At 38.3% G+C, this 11,448-nt stretch overlaps 1 non-coding gene across 1 annotated transcript; it reads left to right on the top strand.

Moving 5' to 3' along the window:
• Positions 1-10,830: 10,830 nt before the first annotated feature.
• Positions 10,831-10,987, top strand: LOC119469362. The gene has a single exon (XR_005198155.1). It is a non-coding gene; the product is annotated as a U1 spliceosomal RNA (small nuclear RNA).
• Positions 10,988-11,448: the final 461 nt, after the last annotated feature.

The raw sequence follows: 11,448 nt of genomic DNA, 5'->3' as shown, positions 1-11,448 counted from the left end.
ATAGCCAGTATTTAACCAAAGGAATGGCAAGAAAAATTCCTTGTGGCCAAATTACACCCCAAAGAATACATAAACTTTCTTTGTAATAACACAGTGGTTTTTTTTGGTTTCTTTGTTTTTTTGAAATGGAGTCTTGCCCTGTCGCCAGCCTGGATTGCAGTGGTCTGATCTTGGCTCACTGCAACCTCTGCCTCCCAGGTTTAAGCGATTCCCCTGCCTCAGCCTCCTGTGTAGCTGGGACTATAGGCTGGTGCTACCACACCCAGCTAATTTTTGTATTTTTAGTAGAGACAAGGTTTCACTGTGTTGGCCAGGATGGTCTCGATTTCCTGACCTTGTGATCCACCCAAAGTGCTGGGATTACAGGCATGAGCCACCATGCTGGGCCTAACATAGTGGTTTCACATAAATTTATTTGACCTTTATATTACTTTGTGAGCTAAGTTTTATCCCCATTTTAGAGACAAACCTGTGGGTTTAAATTATACTAGTTAAGTATGGAACTAGAACTAAACCCGGCTTTCTTACTCTGCCACCTCAGATTTCTGTGTCGTAACCATTTCTATGGGAAGTGATAAAACAACCACAGTGGGCCTGGCGAGGTGGCTCACACTTGTAATCACAGCACTTTGGGAGGCTGAGGTGGGTGGATCGAGATCAGCGTGGCCAACGTGGTAAAACCCCTCTACAAAAAAAAAAAAAAAAAAAAAATTGTGTTTAATTTTCATATTGTTAAGCGTATTCTGAATGAAGAGACCACCTAAACAGGCTTTGTGTGAGCAACAAGGCTGTTTATTCACCCGGATTCAAGTGGGCTGAGTCTGAAAAGAGAGTCAGCAGAGGGCAGTGGGGTAGGAGTTGGTTTTATAGGTTTGGGGTAGGCAGTGGAAAGTTACAGTTCAGAAGTTATAGTTCAGGGCAATTTTTGCAAGCTGGGGGATGTCATGGCCAGGGGCAGGGGGTGTCACAAGGTCCAAGGTCCAGTGTCATAAGGTTGGCTTATCAGTTAAGCCAAAACAATGGTGGAATGTGGCAAGGTCGGTTAAACAGGCACTGCAGGAACTAGCTATTCTTCTTCTTTTGTTGCTGGGGGGGTGTCACAAGGTCCAAAGTCCCATGTCACAAGGTCCAAAGTCCCGTGACACAAGGTTGGCTTATCGGTTAAGGCAGGAACAGTTGAGACAGAAACAATGGCAGAGCTAACTATTCTTTCTTCTTTTCTGGAGATGTACATGAGGGTCACAAGGGTCACCATGGCTTGACCATGGTGTATCCCATGGTGCAGCCAGTTCAAAGAACCTTGCAAAACCAAAAGTTGTTTTTTTGAAGATTAACAAAATTGGCAAATTTTAACTAGAAAATCTCTCTAAAAGCAAAAGAGAGAAGACTCAAATTACTAAATCAGAAATTAAAGTGAGTACATTACTACAAATTTTACAGAAATAAAAAAGATTATGGGAGCATACTATGAATAATTGTTTACCATCAAGTTGGATAATCCAAATGCAATGGACAAATTCCTAGAAAGACACAAGTTACTAGAATGACTCAAAAAGAAATAAAAAACCTGAACAGACCTATATAAAGTATAAACAAAAGTAGAATTCTAAGCCCCCTAACTGATTGAATGGACCCCTCCTCTTGGTCAAGGGGATTCCCAAGAAACTGAAAAACTAGTTCAGGCTATCACGGGAAGTTGGGATCAGACATGCCTCATTATACTCTCCTCCCTTTGGAGTTCAGGCACAATCAATCAACTAACATCAACATTAACACAGAGACATCAAGACCAACAAAAGAGACTCTTTGTAGCATTAAGACACCAAATTCCAGGCTGACTCTAGTATAGCAACATGTGACAGATAGCAGGCTCTGAGAGAAATAAAAATGTTACACCAAAATATATTTCTTTGACATATTTTGAAATATACCTGCACAGCAGCCTCTTGTGGGGGAAATTTACATTCCGTAGAAAATTCTTCTCCCTTTCCAGGTCTTTGTCTGATCCTGAAGTGATTAGTTGAGAGCTTTGCACCTTTTATGGTCTGAATAAGAAACAGTTGCTATCTATTGCCTCTAATGGCAGCCACCTATGAGATTTCACCTACGCAAGGAGAACCTTGCTTTCCATAACACTTATTTTTAACCCAGACATTCCTTTCTATAATAACTTAACTCTTTTTTTTTTTTTACTTTTAATTTCAAGGGCACATGTGCAAGTTTGTTACATAAACTTGTATCATGGGTATTTGTTGGGCAGATTACTTCATCACCCAGATGTTAAGCCTAGTACCCATTAACTATTTTTCCTGATCCTCTTCCTCTTCCACCCTCCACTCTCTCGTAGGCCCCAGTGTGTGTTGTTCCTGCTGTATGTCCATGTGTTCCTACCATTTAACTCACATTTATAAGCGAGATCATGTGATATTTGGTTTTCTGTTTCTGCATTAGTTTGCTAAAGATAATGTTCTCTAGCTCAATTCATGTTCCTGCAAAGGACATGATCTCATTCTTTTTTATGTCTACCTAGTATTCTATCATGTATATGTGCCACATTTTATCCAATTAACTTAAATTTTTCAACCAAGTGCCAATCAAAAAAATATTTTACTCCACCTATGATCTATAAGTCCCCACTGTGAGTTGTCCTGCCTTTCTGGACCAAACCAATGTATACCTGTATACCTTATGTGTATTTATCGATGTCTTATGTCTCCCTAAATGTATAAAACTAAGCTATATCTCAACCATCTTGGGCACATGTTTCCAGGATCTCCTGGGGCTGTGTAACAGGTCATAGTCCTCACATTTGGCTCAGAATAGGCCTTTTCAAATATCTTCCAGAAGTTGGCTTTTTTATCAACAAATGTAAAGAGTAGCCAAAAATTTCCCAAAAAAAGAAATGTCCTTGAATAGATGGCTTCCAAAAATTTCCCAAAAAAAGAAATGTCCTTGAATAGATGGCTTCCCTGAGGAATTCTACAAGACATTCGAAGATAAATTAACACTTATCCTTTTCCAATTTTTCCCAAAAAAAATGAAAAGGAAGGGATACTTTCTAACTCATTCTTTGAAGCATTACTTTGATACCAAAGCCAGACTAAGAAATCACACAGAAAAAAGAGACAAAGAAATGTGTGGATTACCGATGTGAGCCACCATGCCCAGTCTGCTTTATTCTTCATAAGATCTTCTTCTACCCATCCCAGCTGTCCTGTTCTGTGTCCCATGCACTCTTATCTAATTGTCAATTAAATACCAATCATATAATCAAACCCCTCAGTGAGGTGAAAAATAGAACTGCTTACACTAAAGGCAGAAACTTATCTAAGATAGAGTGAATACAGTAATCATCTCCAGGCCCCAAATTCGGACAGAGGGACATCACTCAAAGAAGGTGCCCAGGTGTAGAGAAGGAAGTGACTCAGTGCAGTGCTGACAAATATTCATCCTGTTGATCTGGTGCAGAAAGATGGGGCAACCCCCCCCCCATCCCCATCATCTCCTCGGAACTCTTCCATCTCACAGTGACATGGATATTTGTTTTACTCTTACTATATCTGAATAAAAATAAGCAGCGAAAGGTTGAGAGTTGAATTTCCCATGAATCTATACCCACGAAGAAAATCTCTGTTTCAAGTTAGTAATAGCAATTTCCATGGCTGGTCACCTTGAGGGGGAAGGTGGATTTTGATATTAAGGTTAATTCACTTTCGACTCACACTGCATAAAAAATATGGCTGAACTCTCAGAGATTCCCACCTCAATTTGCCTGCTTTTATGGTGGATGAAATACCTAAAAATGTATGCTACTTTATACTTTCAAATCTTTTTTTTTATTGCATTTTAGGTTTTGGGGTACATCTGAAGAACATGCAAGATTGTTGCATAGGTACACACATGGCAGTGTGATTTGCTGCCTTCCTCCCCTTCACCTATATCTGGCATTTCTCCCCATGCTATCTCTCCCCAACTCCCCACCCCCACTGTCCCTCTCCCATTTCCCCCCAACAGACCCCAGTGTGTAGTGCTTCCCCCCCTGTGTCCATGTGTTCTCATTGTTTAACACCCGCCTATGAGTGAGAACATGCGATGTTTGATTTTCTGCTCTTGTGTCAGTTTGCTGAGAATGATGGTTTCCAGGTTCATCCATGTCCCTACAAAGGACACGAACTCATTGTTTTTGTTGGCTGCGTCTTCATGTAATGAGCTTATTTAATCCCAACAGTGACTCATTTTTATACAAAACCAAAAGAAAAGATAGGGGGAGGAATCATGGGTAATATCAATGATTCTCACACATGTGCATTGGAATCAGCAGGCGGAATTGTTAAAGCATAGATTACTGTCCCCCTTCCTACAGAGTCTCTGATTGAAGAGGTCCAGTCTCGTGTCCAAGAGTTCACCTTACTAACAAGTTCCTGGCAGCCAGTAATGCTGCTGGTTGGAGACCCCTGAGACAATGGCCCCCTTGGAGGGACACTCTAAAAACCACTGTCTTACCTTTTTATTCTTCCAAGAGCACTTTTATAATATCATTCATTGAATAGGCATTTAATTAAGGAAATATTAAGTTGTTTCTTTCATGAAATATTTGTTTAGCAAATTGGTGAAGGGATTATAATAATGATCTGGTAATGTTCAGTAGAAGGCCATGAAGCAGTTGACAGCAAACCTTGGCTCCCTCGACCTGAACAATGCCTGGCTTGCAACTGTATCACCCTCACATGCCCAGGCTGCCTCCTTCTTCATGCCTCAGTGCTTGTTCTGAGCAAAAATTGGCATCAGTCTTAAATAAATTAAGTCATAAATGGATACATACAAATGTGCATTTCTGCACATGCTGTACATATGCACATATTTGCATAGGATGCACACAAGTGATGTGGGAGCGTGGTTATTGCTAAGGATCATGGGAAAACAGATTATATTAAATGCAGTTAATAGGTTAAAATTAAGTATAAGGCTCAAACAACTTTTTAGTAAAGATATTTGTATATGAAGTTTTTCTCATGTACTTCTTCCTTTTTCAGATGTTAGAGATGGATCTGATTAAAACAAAATTGAAAATTTAAATGCCATTAGTCCAGTTAGACACACACTCAACAAATAATACTTCCAGCATTTGTTTTCTGTTCACAAATTGTACCCTCAACTCTGTACCCTCACATGAGTATGCAAGAGTTAGATAAGGAACTTGTAACTAAATGGAAATAATTGCTGGAAATTCAACTCAACAAGCATAAATAGAGAATATAACATCATACCATAAAATCAGCATTTCTCCTTTCTATCACAGAAATCATTCAAAAGCCACAAGGAAAATTAAAATCAGAAGTTGAATTTCCATTTTCAGAGAGACTGAGAATTATCTAAAACTTCAGCCCACAAAATGTTGAGGGCTATTATCCAGGGGGGGATTGAGCACTGGTGTGAGATGAAGTGGAAGAGGATGCTTGGAAAGAATACTCTGCAGCTACAGAGCTCAGAAAAATGTGGCAAAAGAGACTTCTCAAAGCACACCCTTGGGTGTCAAATTATGTCCCTTATTTCAGTGGAAGTGACCACAGGTACAGGATGGTGGCAAATTTGATTTTGGAAAGCTGAAGGATGGGCCAAATAAAGAATCATATGAACAGATCATGTTTCTAAAGAGTGGCAGTCTCATATCAGATGAGGAGAAAGAGAACTATGTTCAGTGAGCTCTACAGCTTCTGTCTCCTTTGGCTAGGGAAAATTGAAAGCTAAACAAACACACAGAAAATCCTAGCTTATCAGGAAAAAATCCAGTGATTCTGCAAGGAGGCCTTGGATGTACCTCATGCAAACAGTTATTAATGAAAAACAAACTTCCACTGGGCAAGTGGCTCACACCTGTAATTCCAGAACTTTGGGAGGCAAAGGTGGGAGGATTTCTTGAGCCCAGGAGTTAGAACAGCCTGAGTGACTGAGTGAGACCCCGTCTCCAAAAAAAAAAAAAAGAAGAAAAACACACTTCCTTTGGTGATGAGTAATAAAAAAGAACCAGCAGAAACCTTGTACAAAAATAACATAAGAAAAATATTTCACATACAAATAGATCAGAGGGTGAAAAAAAGAAAATCAAGACAAAGAAACAATGATCAAAAGAAGAGGAAATATAAGTAACAGATAGACAAAAGACACCAGAAAAAAAAATGTTTTGCCAAGGAGCAGAGAAAAATTAGCACAAGCATTAATTAGGACAATAATAATCTTTAAAGATCAACACAACATATCTACAATCATCTGATCTTTGACAAACCTGACAAAAACAAGCAATGGGGAAAGGATTCCCTGTTTAATAAATGGTATTGGGAAAACTCGCTAGCCATGGGCAGAAGCAGAAGCTGGACCCCTTCCTGACACCTTACACTAAAATTAACTCCAGATGGATTAAAGACTTAAACATAAGACCCAACACCATAAAAACCCTAGAAGAAAATCTAGGCAAAACCATTCAGGAAATAGGTATAGGCAAGGACTTCATGACCAAAACACCAAAAGCATTGACAACAAAAGCCAAAATAGACAAATGGGACCTAATCAAACTCCACAGCTTCTACACGGCAAAAGAAGCAATCATTAGAGTGAATCGCCAACCAAACATAATGGGAAAAATTTTTTGCAGTTTACCCACCTGACAAAGGGCTGATATCCAGAATTTACAAAGAGCTAAAACAGATTTACAAGAAAAAAACAAACAAGCCCATTCAAAAGTGGGCAAAGGATATGAACAGACACTTTACAAAAGAAGACATACATGAGGCCAACAAACATATGAAAAAATGTTCATCATCACTGGTCATTAGAGAAATGCAAATCAAAACTATATTGACATACCATCTCATGCCAGTTAGAATGATGATCATTAAAAAATCTAGAGACAACAGATGCTGGAGAGGATGTGGAGAAATAGGAACACTTTTACACTGTTGGTGGGAGGGTAAATTAGTTCAACCATTGTGGAAGACAGTGTGGCGATTCCTCAAGGACATAGACATAGAAATTCCATTTGACCCAGCAATCCCATTACTGGGTATATATCCAAAGGATTATAAATCGTTCTACTATAAGGACACATGCACACGAATGTTCATTGCAGCACAGTTTACAATAGCAAAGACCTAGAACCAACCCAAATGCCCATCGATGATAGGCTGGACAGGGAAAATGTGGCACATATACACCATGGAATATTAGGCAGCCATCAAAAACGATGAATTTGTGTCCTTTGTAGGGACAGGGATGAACCTGGAAACCATCATTCTCAGCAAACTGACAGAAGAGCAGAAGATCAAACACCACATGTTCTCACTCATAGGCAGGTGTTGAACAATGAGAACACATGGACACGGGGAGGGGAGCACTACACACTTGGGTCTGTTGGGGGGAAATAGGGGAGGGACAGTGGGGGTTGGGGAGTTGGGGAGAGATAGCATGGGGAGAAATGCCAGATATAGGTGAAGGGGAGGAAGGCTGCAAATCACACTGCCACGTGCGTACCTATGCAACAATCGTGCATGTATCCCAAAACCTAAAATGCAATAAAAAAAAGAAAGTAAAAAAATAATCTTTAAAGATACAATGAAGCAATCACCTCTAACAAGGATGAACATAGTGAAGAAATTTAAAAGTTCAGAGAATATAAGGTAGGAAAACAAGATGTGAACTGTGACCCAGCAAAGATCAGGAAACCCAGGGATAGAGAAAAAGATTAAATCATCACAGAAATGAAGGCAAAATTGGATGAGGCACAGGAAGAGACATGGACACAACACAACAAGAGTCACAGAAGAGAAAATGGTAGAAATGAATAAATGGAAACAAATAAATGAAGTTCAAAGAAATTAGAGAATTATACCTATGGAAGAAAAGCAGTATACAATTGGTGTACTCAATGAAAAAATAAAAATATTGAACACAGAACAAATATTTTAAAATATAATATTATAAAGCATTTCTGAATTTGAAAATGTGAATTGAAAATGTGATTTAAAGAGCATGCCATATTGTCTGGAAGACTGATCTGTATCAGGTCAGCAGATAGACATTCCTGGTAAAGACGGTGAATTTCAAAGATATAGAACCCATTGGGCGGATGAGCAAATGGATAAGTCACTTGAGAGAGCAAATAAATCATGCTTTATTTGCTTTCAGACAACTCTGCAGTATTCATCACTAGACAACCCTAGAGCAGAGCCTATGTAATCCTCAACTAGGCTGCCTAGGGTGTGTTGGCACCAGGCAAATACACTTTGTTTGTGGAGACCATGTCCATATTAAAAAAACCAATCCCTCAAAACACTGTGATACAGGCATAAATACAGACATACAGACCAATGGAATAGAATAATGAGTTCAGAAATTAACACTCACATATATGGTCAATTGATTTTTGACAAAAATAACAAGACCATTCAGTGGAGAAAGAAAATTTTCAACAAATGGTGCTGAAAAAATTGGATACTCACTTGAAAAGGAATAGGGATGGATGCTTACCTTATACTATGTACTAAGATGGACTGAAGACCTAAACATGAGCTAAGCAATTAACTTTGAAAAGAAAGCTTAGAGGACATCTTCCTGATATTGGATTTGGCAATGGTTTCTTGGAAATGACACCCAATACACAGGCAACAATATAAATAGTAGATAAACCGGGCTTCATAAAAATTAAAAACTTTTGTACAATAAAGGATACAATAAGGAGACTGAAAAGGCACAGAAAAACACAGATTGGGAGAAAAAATATTAAAGCATACATCTGATATATATCCAGAATATATAAATAATTCCTACAACTCAACAACCAAAAATAAGCAATCCAATTTAAAAATGGCCAAAGGACTTGAATACACATTTCTCCAAAGAGGATGTACAGATAGCAAAAAGTACATGAAAAGATGCTCAACATCACTAATCATTAGGAAATGCAAAGGCAAACCACAATGAGATATCACGTCTCACTCACAGGGCTAATAAAAAATGACAAGTGTTGGTGAGACTGTGGAGAAACCGGAATGCCATGCATTGCTGGTAGGAATGTAAAATGGTGCTGTCGGTGTGGGAAACATTGGGGCATATTTTGAGGAAGGCACTCCAAAGTATGAATACCCTGAGGCATGGGGCTATGGCTGAGGCCCTGCTTTTGCCTGGGATCCAAGGGCAACAATGACCTTAAGATAAAAATGTGACCTAAGGATTTTACACTCATCAAATTTTGAACATGTTCAAAACTATAGGAATATTTTCCCCATGAGCCCAGCGATGACCTAAAAATCTACAGCCAAGAAATCAGGAGTCCATGCTGAATTTTACTACCAGAACAAACTAAAGCTAATATGAGAAATAGGGAGACAAAAGAGAATGCTAACGTTATATGGCTTGAAAATGTTGAAATGCCATATTCAGCACAATTTAAGAAAGCAAAATGAAAAAAAAATTGCTTAATAGAGTAAGTATACTGATTTTTTTTAAATTTTTGATAGCTAGGAGAAAAGTGTCTCATTAAAACTGATAAGCCAACAGAGTCATAAGCACATTTGAGTATAAAGAATAACATTAGCCCATCTATGATAGACTGGACAGGGAAAATGTGGCACATATACACCATGGAATATTATGCAGCCATCAAAAACGATGAGTTCGTGTCCTTTGTAGGGACATGGATGAACCTGGAAACCATCATTCTCAACAAGCTGACACAAGAGCAGAAAATCAAACACCACATGTTCTCACTCATAGGTGGGTGTTGAAACAATGAGAACACAGGGACACAGGGAGGGGAGCATCACACACTGGGGTTTGTTGGGGGGGAAATAGGGGAGGGACAGCAGGGTGTGGGGAGTTGGGTAGAGATAGCATGGGGAGAAATGCCAGATATAGATGAAGGGGAGGAAGGCAGCAAATCACACTGCCACGTGTGTATCTATGCAACAAGCTTGCATGTTCTTCACATGTACCCCCAAACCTAAAAGGCAATAAAAAAAAAAGAATAACATTAATAAAGTTGACTCAATCAACTAAAATTAAATTAAATGGTGAAGGAGAGTGAAGAGAGAAAGAGAAATTTATTAATTTCTTCATTGGTTAAAATAGAAAATTTGTGGATACTTTCTAAGGAAACAAAAGACTAAATTATTAAATAAATGTATTATTATACAAGTAATCATTAGAACATATCTCTCTTCCATCAGGGAAATATACACAAAAAAAGAAGGTAAAGACAATAGTGAGCATAGCAAATGGTTTTTAAAAATCTACAACAAAGCATAGCATAAAATAATATAGTTAGGTCCAAATACATATCATACCAATAAATGTAAATGAATTAATAAAAACAAAATGGTATTGGCTGGGTGCAGTGGCCCATGACTGCAATCCTAGCACTTTGGGAGGCTGAGGTGGGTGGATCACTTGAGCTCAGGAATTTGAGACCAGCCTGGCCAATATGGTGAAAACCCATCTCTACTAAGAATACAAAAATTAACCAGGCATTATGGCACATGCCTGTAATCCTAGCTATTTGGGAGGCCGAGGCACGGGAATTGTTTGAACACAGGAAGCAGAGGTTGCAGCAAGCCAAGATCACATCACTGCACTCCAGCCCAGGTGGAGTATATAAAAAAAAATTTTAAATGGTATATAGTATAAAAAAATAAATGAATTAAATTCCTTATCAAAATAAAAATGCTTTCAAGATTGGGTAACAAAGTAAAGCTTATCTTGGGCATTATGATTTTCAAAGGATTGGAAAAAAAGAAGATGGTCAAAGGTATATCAGGCAAATGCAAACAAAAGAAAGTAGTATTTTTTACCTGGCAGTGGAGATACCATAATCACAAAGGTGGTTTTCTAGGGCAAGGCTCATCCATTGCACTCTGGATATGCTGACCCATATGATTTCCCCAAATGTAGGAAATTCAGCTGCATAATTTGCGAGGGACTATGTTTGCACTCTCTTCAGATTTAAAAATTTTTTAATTTTTTAATTAAAAAAAAAGAAAGTGGAATTTAGGATATTAATATGCTGCAAGGTAGACTTCAAGCCAAAACCATTAGCTAAGACAAATAAAGACAATTCCTAATACTAAAGTGTGGCATGATCCCAATAAAATGCCCCCAGGATTCTACTGTGGAGTTTAATAAGTTCATGCTAAAGGTTAAGTGGAAAATAAACATGAAAAGCCATGAAATACTTTTTTCAAAAGAAGAGGCATGAAGGGATACACCTTTCAGATGGTTTACTATATAATATACCTAAAACTCAATAATTTAAACATAGTGACTTTAATGCTTGGAGAGATAGATCTGTGGAATAGAAAAGAAAGTTTATAAATCGACCCATTTGCTTGTGGAATTTAGTATTTGGTAATGGTGTAACACAAGCCATTAAAGTAAAGACAGATTATACAGACATGTTGTTGG

Source organism: Cebus imitator, unplaced genomic scaffold, assembly GCF_001604975.1.
Source record: "Cebus imitator isolate Cc_AM_T3 unplaced genomic scaffold, Cebus_imitator-1.0 Scaffold634, whole genome shotgun sequence".
NCBI classification, from domain to species: Eukaryota; Metazoa; Chordata; class Mammalia; order Primates; family Cebidae; genus Cebus; species Cebus imitator.
The sequence above is the reverse complement of the archived record's forward strand: the minus strand, read 5'-3'. Positions and strand labels throughout refer to the sequence as shown.